The sequence below is a fragment of the Spermophilus citellus genome (genome assembly GCF_964194105.1).
Source record: "Spermophilus citellus genome assembly, chromosome: 5".
NCBI classification, from domain to species: Eukaryota; Metazoa; Chordata; class Mammalia; order Rodentia; family Sciuridae; genus Spermophilus; species Spermophilus citellus.
Genome location: NC_138186.1, coordinates 14,482,142 through 14,501,820, shown reverse-complemented (window position 1 = coordinate 14,501,820; position 19,679 = coordinate 14,482,142). Strand labels below are relative to the sequence as shown.

General features: G+C 40.7%; 1 pseudogene across 1 annotated transcript in view; it reads left to right on the top strand.

Moving 5' to 3' along the window:
• Positions 1-7,008: 7,008 nt before the first annotated feature.
• Positions 7,009-19,679, top strand: part of LOC308650463 (14-3-3 protein theta-like) — a 46,104-nt pseudogene continuing 33,433 nt past the window's right edge. Inside the window, exon 1 of the transcript in view lies at positions 7,009-7,238. The product of the transcript in view is annotated as a 14-3-3 protein theta-like (transcript). The remainder of the gene's footprint in view (positions 7,239-19,679) is intronic.

Here is a 19,679-nt window from a genome sequence, read left to right as displayed (position 1 = left end):
ACAATGACCTGTCCAGAGCTGTATGGCAGATACCTAGAGCATTAAAAAAAAAAAACTTGTCTAATACAATAGCTCTACTTATCCAACAGACATTTCTTGAGCATTCTTGGACATTTTTATAATATTTATACCCAGAATTTATAAATAAAACAATATATGACAGCAAAGTTTCTTCTCTTCAGGTCACTGTATTCCACTCCAAATCTCTGTCACTACAGGTATAACTGAGGTCTCCTCTACTCTCCAGAAGATCATAATCTAGGCAGGAAGTAGCTTCATAACCTTCAAACCCTAATAAGGGTGTATTAGCAAGAACAATCATAAAAAATGAAATAGACATGCAAGTCAAGAGCAGGAGCTCTGGAGCCAGACACCTTCTTATAAATCTTGTGTTTTACTCTTTCCAGTGTCCCACTACTTACTAGCTGTGTGACCTTGGGCAAGTTACTTAACCACTTTGTTCTCATTTTCTCATTTATAAAATAAGGATTTTAAAAAGGCTAATATTTGCAAAGCACTTATGACAGCACTTGTGCTTATTGTAAAATACTAAGTGTTTGCTAAATAACGTTAATGGTTAAGAGTATAGGGAAGAAAAATTACCAAGAGATTGTAAGATTTCCATACACGGCTATGAGGAATTTGCAGTTGACAATACAAATTCATGATTCTGCTCTGGGCTTTGTTAACTCGTGTACATCTGTTATAATTAGTCTGAAGAGGTTTGAGCCCTGGAGACAGCATGTAGAACATCACTCACCCTGACCCACTGCATCAATGGCCTCCCTAGCCGTCACCAACCGCCTTTTCAAGGAGTCGTTGTGTGTTTGACTTACTGACATGGAGTCCAGTGTAACAGGGCCTTGGACGAGGGATGGAGTCATGTGAATGAGGTGAGGCGGGGACATGTAACCACAAGTCCTGCGGATCCAACCACGCAGTGATTTAAAAAAAAAAAAAAAGCTGCTGACCTCAGGGAGGGTGGAGATGGACTCCTGGGTGAGCTCATTTCTAACTTGGGGATGACACCCACAGGGACCAGGGACTGTCCTTCAACACACAGGGAATGGACTTTGGCCTTTATATATTTCCAAAATGTTTCAAGCTGTGGAATCAGACAACAAGCAGCTAGGATCTTCCTCTGATGTTTTCAATTTATAACTTTGGGTGGAAATTGGAAATGATCTCCCAGAAGAAAAGTAAATGGGAAGTGGTTTAACTCAGGGCAATGAAGTTCACAAATTAGCCTGTAGGTGGAGCCATATCATTGCTTTTTCTGTTTGCTTTTGTTGTCAGTACATTATTCTAACAGAGGGATTCATTATGGTGTATTTGTACATGCATATAACATAATTTGATAAATGTCTTAGTACCTCCCTTACTCCCACATACTCCCCCACTCCTGATTCTTTTGTTCTTCTGTACTGATCTCCCTTCTATTATGTTTTTTCAATTAGTGCATTTAAACTACATATATATATATATATATATATATATATATATATATATATGTATAACCAGGATTCAAAGTGATATTCACATAAGGACACAGCATAATTTGGTAGATTTCATTCCCCAGTTTTCCCCATTTCCTACCCTCCTACATCCCTGTATATATTTTCGATCCATTTCCTCTATTAATATCCCTTCTACTTTCCTGAGATCCCCTTTTTAATTCATTCTCTCTCTCTCTCTCTCTCTCTCTCTCTCTCTCTCTCTCTCTCTCTCTCTTTCTTTCTCTCTCTCTTCCATATATGACAGAAAACACTCAACCCTTGACTTTTCTAGTCTAGCTTCTTTTATTTTTCATTTTGTTGTTTTCCAGTTCCATCCATTTTTCAACAAATGAACATAACTTCCGTCTTCATTATGGCTGAGTAATACTCCATTGTGTATATATATACCACATTTTCTTCATCCATTCATCTGTTGATGGGCACCTGGACTGGTTCCATACCTTGGCTATCATGGATTGCACTGCTGTAACCATTGGTATGTGTGTATCACTATAGTGTGTTGGTTTTAGTTTTTCTGGATAAATACCAAGGGATTGGGGTAGCTGGGTCATAGGATGGTTCCATTCCTAGCCTTTTGAGGCTACTGCTTTCCAAAGAGGTTGTACTAATTTGCTGTCCCACTGACCATGTATGAGTGTACCTTGTCCCCGACATCCTCAGTGGCATTTATTGTGGTTTGTATTCTTGAAGATTGCCATTGTAACTGGAGATGGAATCTCCATGTAGGTTTGACTTGGGTTTCCCTAATTGAGAAGGATTTTTGACTTATTTGTTGGCCATTTGTATTTCTTCTTTTGAGAAAAGCCTGTTCAGTTCATGTGCCCATTGACTGACTGGGTTATTTGAAGTGTGTGTGTGTGTGTGTGTGTGTGTGTGTGTGTGTGTGTGTGCTGAGTTCTGTATATATTCTAGATATTAATCTCTTGACAAAGAGTAGCTGGTAAAAATTTTTCTCCCATTCTATAGAATCCCTATTTACATTCTTAATTATTTCCTTTGCTGTGCAGAAGCTTTTCAATTTGATCCCATCCTACTTACTGATTCTTTGCTTTCTCTCTTTCTTTTTTTTATTAGGGCTTTAGAGTTATACATAGTAGTTGGTGCATTCCAACAAAATCAGACCTGCGTTGTCATGTTCCACGACTAGACACTAACGTTCAATTCAGGTGAACTGGGCTCACACGAAATAATCACACAGAGACAGAGAAACACCTTTTTCTTTGGGTTCTATGACGGCTCCTCTGGCCTTAGGGGTCCATGGAAAGAGAGAGAAAAGCACATGCTGAACCCTTTTATTTGGAAGAAGCCATTCAAATGAGGCAAGGGGTAGGATTACAAAGGAACAGGTGAGTGTAGCTCAACCCACCCCCACCCCCACCCCAGGGTGATGCCTATACCTGGAGCCATACCTTGCTATCTGAGCTAGAAAAAAACCTCCCAAGTCACCATGAAATGTAGTGATTGGTCAGAGCCTCGAGCTTCAGGACTGGAAGCTGGTCATTCAGAGCAGGCTCCCCACAATGCATGGAATTTGATTTCAGTTCACAATTCCTTGCTTTGCCAACCCATCCTCCCTCCCCTCCCTGTTCTCCTTTCTCTACTCTACTAGACTTCCTTTCTCTCCTCTATTTATATTTGATTGGTTCTTTTTAGTTATACGTAAAAGTGAAATTCCCTGTGAGATATGTGTGTGTGTGTGTGTGTATTATGCACAGAATACGATTTTTTAAGAACTGATTCTGCACATCTCTCCTTACCCATCCCTCCACTCTGCCTCTGATTCCCTTCTACATGACTGCTCTTTCCTATATCTTTATGATATCCTACCCTCCCACCTCCTTTTCTCTATTTTACTCTAAATTCCACATAAAGAGAAAACATTCAACCTTTGAGTTTCTGAGTTTGCCTTATCTCACTTACCTTGATGTTCTCCATTTCCTTCCATTTACCAGCGGATATCTTACTCTCATTCCTCTTCATTCTGTGTATATATAACCACAATTTCTTAATCTGTTCATCTATTGACGGGCACCTGGGTTGAGTCCATAATTTAAATATTGTGAATTGTTCTGTTATAAATGCTGAGGTGGCTGTATTGCTAGAGTAATGCTGATTTTAGTTCTTTGGGGATTGGCTTTATTCCTTGAACTTGAGAAACTTGGTGCCTATTAAGGAACTTGGTGCTTTCACCAAAATGTTGTAGCATTGACCCTATGTTTTCTTCTAGCATTCGAAGTGTGTCTGGCTTAATTCCTAGATCGTTGATCCACTTTGAGTTGACTTTTGTGCAAGGTGAGATAAGAATCTAGTTTCATTGTTCTACGTATGGATAACCTGTTTTCCCTGCACCATATGTTAAAAGGTCGTCTTTCTTCAACCCAAGTTCTATGCACCTTCATCAAGGATCTGATGATTGTATCCATGTGGATTTGTCTATGGGCCCTCTCTTCTGTTCCCTTAGTCTTCATGTTTATTTTTGTCCTGTCACATGCTATTTTTGTGCAACAGCTCACTAGTATAATTTGAGGTCAGGTATTGTGCCACCTCCAACATCACTCTTCTTGCTCAATATTGCTTTGGATCCTCTGGGTCTTCCATTTTTCCATATGATGAATTTTAGGACTATTTTTTAGGACTATTTTAGGGCTATTTTTTTTTTGAAGTTTTGTGAATGTCGTTTGTATTTTTGAAAGACATTATTGAATCTGTAGATTGCCTTTGGTAATATCGCCATTTTGGTTGTATTAATTCTGCCTATTCACGAATATAGAGGGCTGGGTTTGTGGCTTAGGGGTAGAGCACTTGCCTCACATATGTGAAGCCCTGGATTTGATCCTTAACACCACATAAAAAAATAAACAAAAATAAAGTTATTAATAACAGCAACAAAAAATATGAAAGTCTTTCCACTTTCTAAGGTATTCTTAATTTTTTTCAGTATTATGTAATTTTTGTCATAGAGATCTTTCACCTCCTTAGATTTATTTTCAAGTATATTTTGAGGCTATTGTGAATGGAATTTTTTTCCTGATTTCCTTTCTCAGCAGATTCGTTACTGGTGTATAGAAAAATGATTGATCTTTCTATGTTAATCTTGTGTCCTGTAACTTCTCTGAATTTGTTTATCAGCTCTAGAATCCTTGTGGTGGAGTTTTTGGACCTTGTAAATATAGGATCTCATCATCAGCAAACAAATACTTAGACTTCTTTTCATCCCAGTATCCCGTTAATTTCCTTCTCTTGCCTGATAGCTCTGGCTAGAGTTTCCAGAACATACTGAATAGGAGTGGTGAGAGTGGACATCCTTGTCTTGTTTTGGATTTTAGGGGAAATGTTTTCAGTTTTTCCCCATTTACTCTGATGTTGGCTTTGGGTTTGTGACATGGAGCCTTTATGACGTTGAAGTTCATTCTTTCTATTCCTAGCTTCTTCCGTGTTTTTAATATGAATGGGTGCTGGATTTTGTTGAAGGCTTTTTCAGCACCTGTTGAGATGATCATGTGATTATTTTGTGTCCTTAATTTATTTATGTGATAAATTACATTTACTGAATTGTTGAACCAAATTTGCACTCCTGGGATGAAACCAATTTGATCATGGTGGAAAATCTTCTCAAATGTGTTTTGAATGTAGATTGCTAATATTTTATTAATGATTTTTTGTGTCTGTTCATCAGGGATATTGGTCTATAGCTTTTCTTTCCTTGATGTGTCTTTATCGGGTGGACTTACTTCATAGAATGAATTTGGGAGCTTTCCCTCCTTTTCTATTTCATGGAATAATTTGAGAAGGATCAACATTAGTTCTTCTTTAAAGAACTGGTAGAACTCAACTATCTGGTGGTCTCAGGCTTTTCTTTGTTGGAAGACTTTTTTATTACTACTTCAATTTCACTGTTTTGATATCGGTTTTCACCAATATCCTCTTGGTTCAATTTGGAGAGCCCTGATATATATTGGTTAAATTTGGAAAGCCAGAAATTTATCAGAATCTTCTTGATTTTCCAGTTATTTTGAATATAAGCCTTCAAAATTGTCCCTAATGAGCTCCTGAATTTCATAAATGTCTGTTTCAATATTTGTATTTTCATCTCTAACTTTGTTAATTTGGGTCTTTTCTTTCTTTTTTGGTTAGTTTGGTTAAGGGGTTATCAATTTATTTTTTCTTTTCAAAGAACCAACTCTTCATTGCATCAACGATTTGAAATGCTTTAAAAATTCTCTGATTTTAATCATTTTGTGTCTTCTAGTGATTTTGAAGTTAGTCTTTTCCTGTTGTGAAGGGTTACATTAGATGGTTTATTTGGGAACTTTCTGTTTTGTTTTGTTTTAAAGTGTACACACTACATTTCTTCTATAATGGCCTCCATAGTGTCCCACTTATGTAACAATCTTGCCAAAAATGTTTACATTAATTCTAACTATGAAGAAACAAGTAGACATATCCTTGTTGATTATAGAACATTCTGCAAGACCTGATCTAAACACTACCGAAAAGTCAGTATCACCCAATGCAAAGAAAGAGCAAGGCACAAATCTAACAGAATTGATCTCAGAGGCTGGGGTATATTTCAGTGGTAGAGCACTTGCTTAGCATGTGTGAGACCCTGGGTTTAATCCCCAGTATGAGGTTGTGGGCCAGGGGGTTGGGGGAGAAAAAGAAAAGAAATATTTTAGATTTTTAAAACATGTGACTATAATACCTACTAAAACTTGAATTTAAAATAATTTATAAAGTATTACAAACTCATTAAAAACTTTACAAACATATAAAATTATACATTAGAGAACTACTATTGAAATAGGAGTTTGAAGTGAAACTCAGTTCTCCACTTCTACTGGCAGGTGGGGTCTGTGTAAGCTGCAGGCTGCGAAAGCCCCTGTTAGTGTTGGAAGCTAATCATAGGAGGGGATGCCGGCAGCATCAACTCTGAGGGTTGCAGCCAGCAAAGCCAGATTGTTCTCCATGACTCTAAATGGCAGGCTACGCCCTCCAGTGTTGCAAGAGAGTCCAGCAGCTCACCACCAACTTCTTTCCAAATTCTTGTCTTGCAAATCTGAAAAATTAAATTCATGGGACAGTGGAAGGCAAGAGTGAAGGGAGTAGGATTTATTCAAATGTGAAGAATAGAAACCCAATTCTCACAGGGTCAAGAGGAACTCCCTATAGGAGTTACCACCTGAATGTGGTAGTCAAGGGTTTTACACAGCATTGGGTCAATGCTATTTATTCAGTTATGCTAATCAGGGTTTGGAAAAGTGCTAATGCTATTGGTTAACCCTTGAATCTGAACTTTCATTCAGGTCTGCCCTGCTTCCATTTTCTCACGGCTCACCTGCAATTCCAGCTTCCTGGGAGGCAGAGGTCAGCAGATCAATGTTTAGGGGTTCTGGGCTGCTGGTGCTATGTGGAGTGGACATCACACCAGGCCAGGTGGGCACGCCCTGGCTTGCCTTGGCCCTGGCTTGCTGTGGCTTGGGCCTCTGCGGGCATGGCGGGCTCTGTGCAGCTAGGGATCAGGCTCACTGTCATGCTCCAACCTGCCCCAGCCACTGCTCCACAGCAACTCTGGGACAAGGACCTGGCTTCATTATTAACAGTGAAACAAACTGAACTTAAGGACAACTTCATCCTAACTGCTTTTCTGCATCCTGTATTTTCTCATACTGAGAGTAAAAGCCGAGGGGCTGACCCTTCCCCACACCTGGGGACCCAAGGAAGGTGAGAATGGAGATCACCCCCTGCCCAGGCCTCTCAAGCATAGAATAACTCACTCCAAACGTGTATCACCTGCCTTTTGTTTCTACAAATTGTAACCGTTACTGTGAGACTCGCTGAGAGGCCATTTAGCTCCTTCTCCCCACTTTGATCAAACCGCATAAATTTCAGTTTTCATTTTCCTATCTTTTGCCTATATTTGATGTGGGTAGGCAGGTGAATCCAGCCAGCTGGGATTCGGGGAGACTTCCAGGGCTGGGCATCCAGCAATAATAGTTTGTGTAGGTATCATTTCAGGTGAATGACATAAATACCAGCACGTCTACAAACACAGCACACCTACCTCTGGCCACAAACACATATAGACTTATCACAGGGAGAAGAGAAGTTTTGACCCATGCATACCCCACAGGTAGGTTGAGCTTGCTTCATCCAAAAATCCAAAACCCAAAGTTCTGCAGAATCCAAAACTTTTTGACCACTGACATGACTCCACAAGTGGAAAATTCCACATTTGGCCTCTTGGAACTTTCCATCCACTGAACACTTACCTCTGCTCCAGGCTGTGAATCCCACTGTCCTCTTTGGAGTTGGGGTTCGGCCTGGTCTCTCTCTCCCACACTGCACACCACGCTGAGGTGACCCCTATGCCCTTCACCATAGCCTCCTTGAATAAAATCACCACCTTCAGCAAGTGTTTTGTAAATGTTTCCTCTTCAAAAATGTTTATCAACTCTCCCTTCAGGAGGAGAGTCCTGATTTGAGTGTGTGATGATTTAGTGGGGTAACAACTCCACCATGGCCAATTTCAAGGTGCCAACTGGTGTGCTTGTTACTTCATCCTGGTCTAGGCCTGCCTGGGTGAACTTGATGAATTATTACCCCACCCTAATTCTGCTTGCCTTTGAGGAAGGGTGCCTGAAGACCAGAATTTTATGTTGAGGACTGAATCGTCGTGATACATACAGATTCCTCATTCCTCTGTGCCTCATTTCTTCTTCTTCTTCTTCTTCTTCTTCTTCTTCTTCTTCTTCTTTTGTGGTGCTGGGGATTGAACCCAGGGCCTTGTGCATGAGAGGCAAGCACTCTACCAACTGAGCTACATCCCCAGCCCTCTCATTTCTTTTTGTGGGCAGACTTTTTAGTGAACAGAGAAGGCTATATTTTTTAAGATTTCCAAGTCTAATTTTTAGAACTGGATTCAGTGAGTGTAATATATTTGGAAAACTGTTAAGATCATACTAAGGGCCTAATATAACAAAGTTAGCCATTATATTTTTGTGCTTCTGAAAATATAGAAAAAAAAATTCTTGAGCTAGGAGAACAGCTCAGTTGGTTGAGTGGTTGCCTATCACATTTAAGGAACTGGGTTCAATCCTGAGCACCACAAAGAAAAAGAAGAAATTCTCAGAAGTAGTCTGATTGGAAAATAGTATTAGAATGTAATATTTGTAGAGATATTGCCATAATACTCCAAAAAGCTGAACTGTAAGGATCCACACCACCTACATGTAAATAAATATACTTTGCCCCACAATCTCAGCCAAAATGGATATCATCAGACTTCCTCATCTTAATTTTATTTGCAAAATATTTACCTTACCATTATTTTATTTTGCATTTTGCTAACTTTAATTTACTTGAAGATCTTTTCACGTTTATATGTTTATTAACTTAGATATCATCAGTGAATCTTCCACTTATACCTTTTGTCTATTTTTCTACTGGATTGTCTTTTTCTTAGAGATTTACATGAGTGTTTTTAATATTGTAGATGTTATTATTTTGTCTATTTTACATATTACAAAGATCTTGTCTGTCACTAGTTCCTTAAAATTGTTTATTGTACCTTTCATTGTATAGAATTTTAGATGAGTCGAGTCCATCTTATTATTGCTGTTGTGAATTTTCTTTTATTTTTGTATGTATTTTCCAATACTTCTACACTTTCCAAAGAAGATGTTTATTTACCTAGAATTTGTGTGTGTGTATATGTGTGGGTGTGTGTGTGTGTGGTATGAATTAGTCATATGTATCAGCAGATTATGTTCTTACTTTTTTTAAAAACTGCATCAATAAAAACAGATTTCCAATGGATTAAAAAATATATTGGAAGGAAAAGATTTATAGAAATTTAAATGTTGGGAAAAATGAACTTAGAAAGAACAGGAGTAAGAGGAACACTGTCTCTTAGCTCAGTCAGTCCTTTACTCAAGACTCAAATTCAGGAAGGAGCATCTCATGTATCCCCCTGGGCTAAGGAGAGATTCCAGAAAAGGCCGGGATGTATGTACCTTGATGTTCACTTTTTTGTTTGTTTGTTTCATCAATACTAAACTAAAAGGGAAAGTGAATGCTGAGAAAACCCCCCAAGTATCTTATCCTATTTATTATATTTTCCTGCCCAAATCAATCATCATGGTTGCTGCACTCAAGAGATCTACTTGGAGAGAGAGAATCTTCACGATAATACAAATAGCAGAGGAATAAAGCTGTGAGAAGGTGCCTCAGAAGACAGAGTCACCAGGAGCTGGAGGAGGCCACTGTCATTCCTGAGGCCTCTGTTGGTGGGGAGGTAGGAAGCCTGCGGGTGGACGTTCAGATGGACCAGGAGGCAGGACAGAGCTATTCTCCATGTTCCCACAGAGGGTAGGCAGAATGAGCCTGACAGGGAGATGTGAAAGGCAAAGTCTTCAAAATCGTAGAGACAGAGAGCAAAGGGTGCTGACTGGGGTGGAGGGTAGGGCTTCCTGGGTCCAGGGCTACAGTCTGGGTTTCCCTGGTGGTGAAGGTTACATGACAGTGTGAATGTACTTCGCTGAGTCACTCCTTTAAAAGTGGTTCCAATTCCACAAGAATGGGAAGTTGTACTCGAAATAATGTGTCAAAATACATTCCACTGTCATGTATGACTAAAAAGAATAAATTAAAAAAAAATATATATATATATATTTCAAATGATTTTTATGCTAACACTATTTTACCCCAGTAAAAAAATCAACTAAGGGCTGGGGATGTGGCTCAAGCGGTAGCGCGCTCACCTGGCATGCGTGTGGCCCCGGGTTTGATCCTCAGCACCACATACGAAACAAAAATGTTGTGTCCGCCGAGAACTAAAAAAAAAAAAAATTAAAAAAAAAATCAACTAAAAAAATTTTTAACAAGCAACATCTTATGGAACAGTAATGCTGAAGGATTAGAGTAATAATGAAGAGAAAACAAGAGAACCTCATGGAGATTTTTGAGGAAGCCCAACAAATACATCTTGTTCCCACACCAGCATCTGGAACTACTTGAATCATTAGACAAGAGTCCAGTTAATATTGCAATTCCATTCATTTACTGATAAAATCCCATCCCAGTTATCTGCTCTGGATTGTATAGGAGCTCGTTTGCAATTATGTAAGCTGCAGATTACTGATAGCAAAATCAAGCAATTCCTATCTACAGACAAAATAAGAGCATTATCCCTTTTCTTGCCTAAAACATGAAAATAAATTTTATCCGGAGCCCACTGTGAAAAAACAGTTTTCTTCCCTTCAAATATTTATTTAAATATTCCAGATCCATAAATGTGTGGCTTGTTTCATTCTCCTTTGATTTGCTGGAGACTTTCTCTAGTTTTCTCATTAATGAGTTAGGTAAAATGCTTATCTTCATTCTTACATATGTATGAAAAGCATGCTTTTACCTTTTAAAAATCCATTAACAGAATCTAGCTTAGGGTCAGAATCAAATGGACCTGTTATTTGGATTCCCAAATTAGATGGACATGCAATGTCTACCAGGGCAAGGGGTCTGCTCAAGGAAGATCTAAGGCATGGAGCAAATAACTGATTTCCCCCAAGGGCCAACTATCCCCCAAGAGAAAGAAGACAGGGGCTGAGCCTTATACACCCAGTCAACTTCATCTAAATTTACAAATCAAATAAATCACTTTTTCTTCTGGGACAAATGACAGAAGAAATTATGGTAATTGAATTTCATTCTCACAAAGGAAAATATAAGGTGCAAGAAGATGTTCCCTTGAGTAAATCTTATTTTATCTGATGCAGTATTTCCAAAAATATAGAACACATTAACAACAGCATCATTTAGAGAAGCAGAAACATGTGGAACTAAATAATATCAAATCACAAAGTTAAAAAAAAAGTATTATCCACAATGAGGAAAAATATCAGATTTTCTTTTTCTACTATGGTTCAGATTTTTTTTTCTGCTATGGTTTTACCTCTTCTTTAACAGTTGTGAATTTATGCAGAGAAAACTACCTGCAGACTCAAAGCCTTTAGCAGGCAACTACACCTAGTTGACTTTTAAAACATTTGCTTAATTTTAAAATATTTTTGTTGCATATATGACAAATTATAATGATTATTTTTCATTCTATAGTCATGGAGGTAAGGTTCTCTTTTGAATTCTTTTTCTTTAATATGTAAATAATATCGCAAGAGTTACAAAGAAAAGGCAAGTGGAACAGCTATGGCAAAAGAATACAAGAACAGAATGTTGGGTTGGGGCTATAGCTCAGTTGGTAGAGTGCTTGCCTTGCATGCACAAGGCCCTGGGTTCAATCCCCAGCACCACCAAAAAGAAAAAAATTAAAAGAACATCGTGTCAACAGTGAGAGAGGTCCAGTTGGAGGCTGTGGTCAGTGAGGGCCACAGCTGGAGATACCCCTCCAGGCAGTGGCTTGGATGGCTAAGGACCTGGGCCTATAGCTTAGTGGTAGAGCATTGACTTAGCAGGCACAAGGCCCTGGGTTCCCTCCCCAATATCTTGAACAAAAAGGATCTTAAATATCAATTTATATTAAATGTAAATTGTACTTTATCCCACAGGCCATGTGGTATCATGATAGAGTTTTGAGCAAGATCATAATATTTAGGAATATCGATCTGTCTGAAGAACATAAATCTAACCTTTATTTTATTTATTCATTTTGTGGTATTGGGATTGAACCCAGGGCCTTGCACATGCAAGGCAAGCGCTCTACCACTGAGCTACATCCACAGCCCCACTATTACCTCTTTTAAATTTTTTTTTAAAGAGAGAGTGAAAGAGGAGAGAGAGTGAGAGAGAGAGAGAATTTTTAATATTTATTTTTTAGTTCTCAGTGGACACAACATCTTTGTTGGTATGTGGTTCTGAGGATCGAACCCGGGCCGCACGCATGCCAGGCGAGCGCGCTACCACTTGAGCCACATCCCCAGCCCTCTTTTAAAATTTTTATCTTGAGACAGGGCCTCTCAAAGTTACCTAGACTGGCTTCGTACTTTCAATCTTCCTGATAATGAATCACCTCTGCCTTAATTCTTGCACAAAAAGGGGCAAGGCGGCACACACACCTATAATCCCTCAGGGAACTGAGACAAGAGGATCCCAAGTTCCAGGCCATCCTGGGCAGCTGAGCAAGATCTCCTGTCTCAAAATAAAATAAGAAAGGGATGGGATGTAGCTCAATGGAAGAGCACTTGCCCAGCCTGTGCAGACTCTGGGTTTAATCCCCAGTACTGAAAAAGAAAAAAATATATATATATATGTATGGCCTCTGATGCTAACCAATCAGTTAATTTTCCATTGTTCTGCCTCCCTGTCCCCCACCTCACAAGGAAAGTAACTTTGGAATGACATCTGCTATAGTTGTTGTTGGTGTTTCTGCTTTCTTTAATCTTTCTCTGTGTACAAAACCAACCTCCTTTGCTCAGCTCTTTAATATACTTTCCCGATCTGTGGAAAGCATTGCCTGATTTAAGAGTCAAAAATAAACCAATTAAGATTGTTAAACCAAATAGTTATAATTTTATCCTTTTACATAATTAGAAACAAAAATCCCCCAACCCAGAAAATTTCTCCATAACGCTAATAGGAAAGGAAAATGGTTTGGTTGCTAAATAAGCATTAAAACCAGAATGAAATGAAATCACAGGCGATCCACTAAGACAGCTCTGCTTACAGACCCAAGGAGAGACAACCGTTGCTTGTCCTGGGGATAAGCAATAATTAGTCCTCAAGTGAGAGGACCTGACAGACCATTTACTGGAGAGAGTTCCCCCTAAATTTATCTGATTTGGGGGGAGGAGGTGGCCATGTGAGTTAACTGGATTAATACAAAGGAAAAAAAATATTTATGACAGGAGGTAGTTTTGCAAAGAGTCTCCAGCCCTCCCTCAGAAAATGAGAAGTAGAAAGTGAAGAAAAAAAAAAAAAACAGGCTGGAGGATATTGCTCAGTTGGTAGAGTGCTTGCCTCTCAGGCTCAAGGCCCTGAGTTCAATCCCCAGCACCAAATAAATAAATACCCTCAGTGAAGAGAGCTACGCTGTAGTGCCCCCTGTAGGGCCATGCCTGGCAAAAAAGTTGACCCGCAGGCTCAATTTGTCAATGATGTCTGTGCTGCGTACTAATTCTCACCGAGGAAGAAAAATTAGGAGACACACATATATAACTGGGGTTTAACCCTTCGATCCTCTAAACATCTTCTTTTTTCTTTTTTTAGTACCAGGGTTTGAACCCAGGGACATTCGACCGCTAAGCCACATCCCCAGCCCTATTTTGTGTTTTTATTTAGAGACCCAGTCTTACTGAGTTGTTTAGTGCTTCACCATTGCTGAGGCTGGCTTTGAACTCAGGATCCTCCTGCCTTAGCCTCCTGAACTGCTGGGATTACAGGTGTGTGCCACCCTACTTGGCTCCTCTAAGCATCTTAAAGGTGCAAATATTCTTTTTTTTTTTTTTTTCCTACGTCCTGCTAAACCAGCTTAGCACCTCCAACAGGCTCTTAGAATCGCTGTCTCTCAGATTAGTGGTCTATTGTCCCACAGCATTTACTTCTCTGTTGTTTCTGTGTTCAGGAGTTTTTTCCTTTTTTTTAATTGTCAATGGACCTTTATTCATATGTGGTGCTGAGAATCAAACCCAGTGCCTCACACATGCTAGGCAAGCGCTCTACCACCAAGCCACAACTCCAGCCCTGAGGAGTTTCTTCTGACACAGGCAAGCTGTATGCATGCTGGGGGTGGGGGTTGTTTTAGTAATCAAATGCAATGAGTTTGCCCAGGGGAAATTGCAAAACTGATACGTCCAACCAGAAGATAGAGTGAAGAAAAACATGCCTTACCCTTGGCAAATAGAGAATGCACTGTAGATTGTTCTTGAAGCAACCCCTCCCGCAAAAAGTCAGCAAAGGAATTTTCTTGGGGCAAATTAAGCCTGTGGGTCAACTTTCTATGCCAGGCATAGCCCTACAGGGGGTGCCACAGTGTAGACCATCACGTGTAGAGGAAGCACATTCCAGAGCACACACAGTTCAAGGTCATGCTTCTTCATATAGGGCATGTTCAAAACTGTCAGCTGAACATGCCTCTTGGGGGAGAATTGAGGGTTATAATGAGCAAAGTTTATCTCAGGTCTGACTCACAAGGAGTGAATCCGAGTGACAAGGGGATCAGGCTGACCCCTCATAAGTGTCTCTGGAGGGCCTTACTTGAAACAAACACCTCTGAAGAAGCATTGTCATTTAAGGGGGCAGCAGCATTCCCCTTTCAAGTACAGGAGATTGTCCCTAAAATACCCACCTAGTGGCTCTCATCCTGTGACACAGAGAAGATTTGGACAGGAATGTCTTGTGGCACAGACAGGTGCAGGGACATCTGACAGGGGAGGGGCTAGATAGGGTGCTTCCTGTTGGGCATCTCCCCAGAGTTCCCAGTGGGGCTGCCCTTGAACTTGTGATCCTCCTCCTGAGCCCCCCGGGATTGCACCTGTGCACCAGGGCTCCCTGCTTCCGCTCTTTTTTATGCTACTGCTTTCTCAAAGCGGTAACCATGTAAAGTATAGAAAGCAAGAAACTGAAAATATTGGACTATTTGGCTCAATTCCCATTTGAAACTCCCCAGGCCACATGAACAGAAGTCCTGTAAAAGTCTCAGATGTGGGTTGCTGCACAGTATCGAATAAGACCTGAAACAGGAAGTTACCCTATTTTCTAGCCAAGATCTGCCGCTTCTGCTTCCTGCTGCTGAAGTCAGATGTGAGTATGTTGTAGAAGTGACAGCGTGCTGGGGCTGGGGGTGTGTGGAGTGGAGGTGTTGTTTGGGGTGTAAGGGGAATATGAGCAGACAGAAAGAAATGGAGAAATAACACTGCAGAGCTGGGCGCGGTGGTGCACACCTGTAATCCCAGTGTAATTCCGGAGGCTGAGGCAAGAGGATCACAAGTTTAAAACCAGCCTCAGTAATTTAGTGAGGCCCTAAGTGACTTAGCGAGAACTTGCCTCTAAATAAGAAATAAAAGGGCTGTGGAGGGGCCAGGGTTGTGGCTCAGTGGTACAGCGCTTGCCTAGCATGTGTGAGGCACTGGGTTCAATCCCTGGTACTGCACAAAAATAAACAAATAAGATAAAGGTATTGTGTCCTTCTACAACTAATAAAATATTTTTTAAAAGTGGGAGTGGGGGCTGGGGATGTGGCTCAGTAGTTAAACACCCCTGAGTTCAACCTCTGCTACAAAAAAAAAAAAAAAAAAACCTGCAGAAAGAGAAAGAACTAGACCTAGGTAAGTCTGCTCTTAGGTCTTAGGCAGGTCTTAATTGAGAGCCTAAATGAGAAGCTCTGTAACTCCTCAAGCCCAGGTGGTTAATTTAAAACAATATAGGATACCTGTGAGTAAAGAGAGACCACTCTCAGAAGCTAGAGTATTGCTTCAACAAATCCTCTGTATGGTAGCCCTGTGGGGACCCTAAAGAAGCGGATGGTATATGGAGACTTACAGGAGACTGCAGAGTTTTTTTTTAATATAAATTTTTCACTTATATATGACAGCAGAATGCATTACAATTCTTATTACATATATAGAGCATAATTTTTCATATCTATGGTTGTATATAAAGTATATTCACACCAATTTGTGTCTTCATATATGTTCTCTGGATAGTAATAATCATCACATTCCACCATCACTAGTTACCCTATGCCCCCTCCCTTCCCCTCCAACCCATCTGCCCTATCTAGAGTTCATCTATTCCTCCTATGCTCCTTCTCCCTATCCCACTATGAATCAGCCTCCTTATATCAAAGAAAACATTCGGTATTTGGTTTTTGGGGATTGGCTAACTTCACTTAGCATTATCTTCTCTGACTCCATCCATTTACCTGCAAATGCCATGATTTTATTCTCTTATTACTGAGTAATATTCCATTGTGTATACATGCCACATTTATTTTATCCATTCATCTACTGAAGGGCATCTAGGTTGGTTCCACAGTTTAGCTATTGTGAATTGTGCTGCTATAAACACTGATGTGGCTGTGTCCCTGTAGTATGCTGTTTTTAAGTCCTTTGGGTATAGACAGAGGAGAGGGACAGCTGGGTCAAGTGGTGGTTGCATTCCCAATTTTCCAAGAAATCTCCATACTGCTTTCCATATTGGCTGCACCAATTTGCAGTCCCACCAGCAGTGTATGAGGGTATGAGTGTACCTTTTTCACCACACCCTCGCCAACACTTATTTCTGTTTGTATGCATAATAGCTGCCATTCTGACTGGAGTGAGATGAAATATTAGAGTGGTTTTAATTTGCATTTCTCTGGTCATAGGGTTTTGCAGAAAGGGATGTCTGTGAGAGGCTCGGTCCTATGGAAATCACTGTAGAAATTGAAGTTGAGCATTAAAGTAGAGTGTCAGTGCCCATCAGAAGAGCCCTCTCCCAGGTGTGCAGGGATTGGAACACTGTTCTTGATCAGATAGAAACTTACTTCTTACAGTTCTGGAGGCTGGAAAAGCCCAAGACCCAGGCACTGGCCTCTGGCATCTGGGGAGGGTCTTCTTGCTTGTGTCCTCACGTGGTGTAAGAGCAGAAGACAGAGAACCCACCCACAACCCCTTTTATAAGGTCTCTAATCCCATTCATCCAGGTGGGCTTGCCCACCTCCTACGGCCCTGTCTCTCCCTCCCTCCCTCCCTCCCTTCCTTCCTTCCTTCCTTCCTTCCTTCCTTCCTTCCTTCCTTCCCTTCTCTTTCTTTTTTGATACTGGGAAGAGAACCCAGCGGTGGTTTACCTTTATGTTACATTCCCAGGAAACCCCTCCCCTTTTATTTGGAGACAGGGTCTTACTCAATCGCAAGCTGGCATCGAACTGGCAATCCTCCTACCTCAGCCTCCCTAGTTGCTGGATTACAGGTGTGTGCCACCCCTCCCAGCAAGACCCTCTTCACACTGTCACATTGATGATTGTTTCAACATAGAAACGTCGGGGGAAACAGTCAAATCCTAGCAGCAGGGGTGATTTCTAAGTGGGGCTACTCCTTTAAACCTTCATGTCAGGGTTCTTAAGGGCCTGATGGGGCAGGTTGTGCCTTTACACATCTGGAAAGTTGGATTCCACTGTGAATGCTACAGGGCTGCTGGTAGTTGGGAGGTCCCAGAAATCTCTACCTATGCAGCCCTCCTCTAAATGAGTGGGGATAAACTAAGCAGGAGAAACTGGATAGACTGGTATTACTACAAGCAATCTGGACCAGCACAATGTCTCAGCCTAGTGTCCCTGATGAAGGTGGCAAAGTTTGGGTAAAAATAATGACAGAGAGAAGGATTAAATAATAGTTAAGAGTAAAGAAATAAATTAGTGGGCAATGCAGCAAAGGAAAATCCAACATTCAAAAGAGAGATGCATTCCAATACACAGAATAATATTATCTCTCAGCACAATTAGACCAGACACCCAGAAAGGTGAAGTCTGGCTGGCATCATGCCTGCTTTTGATCCTGATAAGGTTGAATGGCAGCCTGCAAATCTAGGTGACATCACTCTGGGAGACATTCTGGTCACATGATTTTTTTATTTATTAGTCCATTTTTGTTGCCATAACAAAATACCTCAGGTTGAGTGCTTTATAAAGAAAAAGTGCTTTATTTAGCTCACAGTTTTGGAGACTGAAAGGATAATCCAATCTGCTCAGCTTCTGGAAAGGGCTTCCTTGACTGTGTCCCAACATGGCAGATGGCATCATGGTGGGAGCATTTATGGAGCTGAGGGGAGATCACATAGTAAGACAGGAAGTGCGAGTGATATAAGGGCTACACTTGCTCTGTTGTGATAATTTGCTCCCTTTAGAACTAAGGAGGCTGGCATTAATCCCTTCAGAGGGCAATTCCTCCAATGACCTAAGCACCTCCCACTAGGCTCCACCTCTTAAAGGTTCCACCACCTCTTAATAATGTCACACTGGGGACCAAGACTCCAGTACATGAGCCATCAGTGGACAAACCACACTCAAACCTTAGCACCAAAATGAGAAACTGGACTGACTGTTAATAATAAGTGAAATGGGAATGTACAGTATCTTTTGACTGCTACTCCTACTAGAATGAATGTCACTCAGAATGGAACTTCTGAGAACTATTTTCCACTGGAATTTAAACAGCATCATGTACAGCTCCCAGAGGATTGTGTAACTGTAAACCTTGATGATCAACTGCTTACAGAAGTCCCTGGTTAGGAAGAGCAAAATATATAATGGCAAGTTGCCCAGTATGTCACAGTGTGCTAAGAGCAAACATGCATCGTGTCCTGTCACCATTGTTTTTATGAAGGAAAATCATTCAGCAGAACAGGGGAAAACAATAGGCTCCTGATAGGATCAAAGCAGTGGGCATTGTATTATGGACCCCAGTTCCCCTGGGGAACACCACCTCCAGGCCAAAAAGACCATGGGAGACCTTATGGAAAACTCAAACTAAATGTAGCCTCCACTCGTCCACCTTGGTCTGAGGGCCCAATAGCCTATAGTATGTTTTCTGACTGGCCTCAGACACGAGAGCAACAACCTCACAGTGGATCAAACAAGACATCCACAAGACAGAACAGGGCCTGAGGGGACAGAGGTGACAAGCTGGGTTCCCTGGAACAAGCCGCATTTGCTTTTGCATTATGAGTTTTTAAAATTCTTGGACAGAGGATGTGTAGCTCAGTGGTAGATCGTAGGCTTAGAATGTATGAGGACACCCCAAACAAAACACAGAACACTTCTTATTTTCCTGAAGCGTCAACATCCTCACAGTCTGAGCCACAGCCCCAGGACTTTTTATTTTATTTTAATTAGGTATATATGAAAGCAGGATGCATTTTGACTCATTGTACACAATTGCGGCCAATCCTTTCTATTTTTTTTTTTTTTTTTACATTTTTATTTCAAGTCACGATTTGGCTAAATTGCCTAGGCTAGACTTGAACTTGTAATCCTCCTACCTCAGCCTCCCCAAGTAGCTGGGATTACAGGTGTGCTTCACCATGCCTGACTGCTTTTATTTTGTAAAGAGAAATAGATTTAGAACCTGATTTAAAATCACCTACTCATTCACCTCTCAGGTCTCTTCTGAAGAATAAGACCTCTTTCAGCGAACGTGGTCAGGCGGCACTAACTCATTCTCCCGCCTGAGCTTCTAC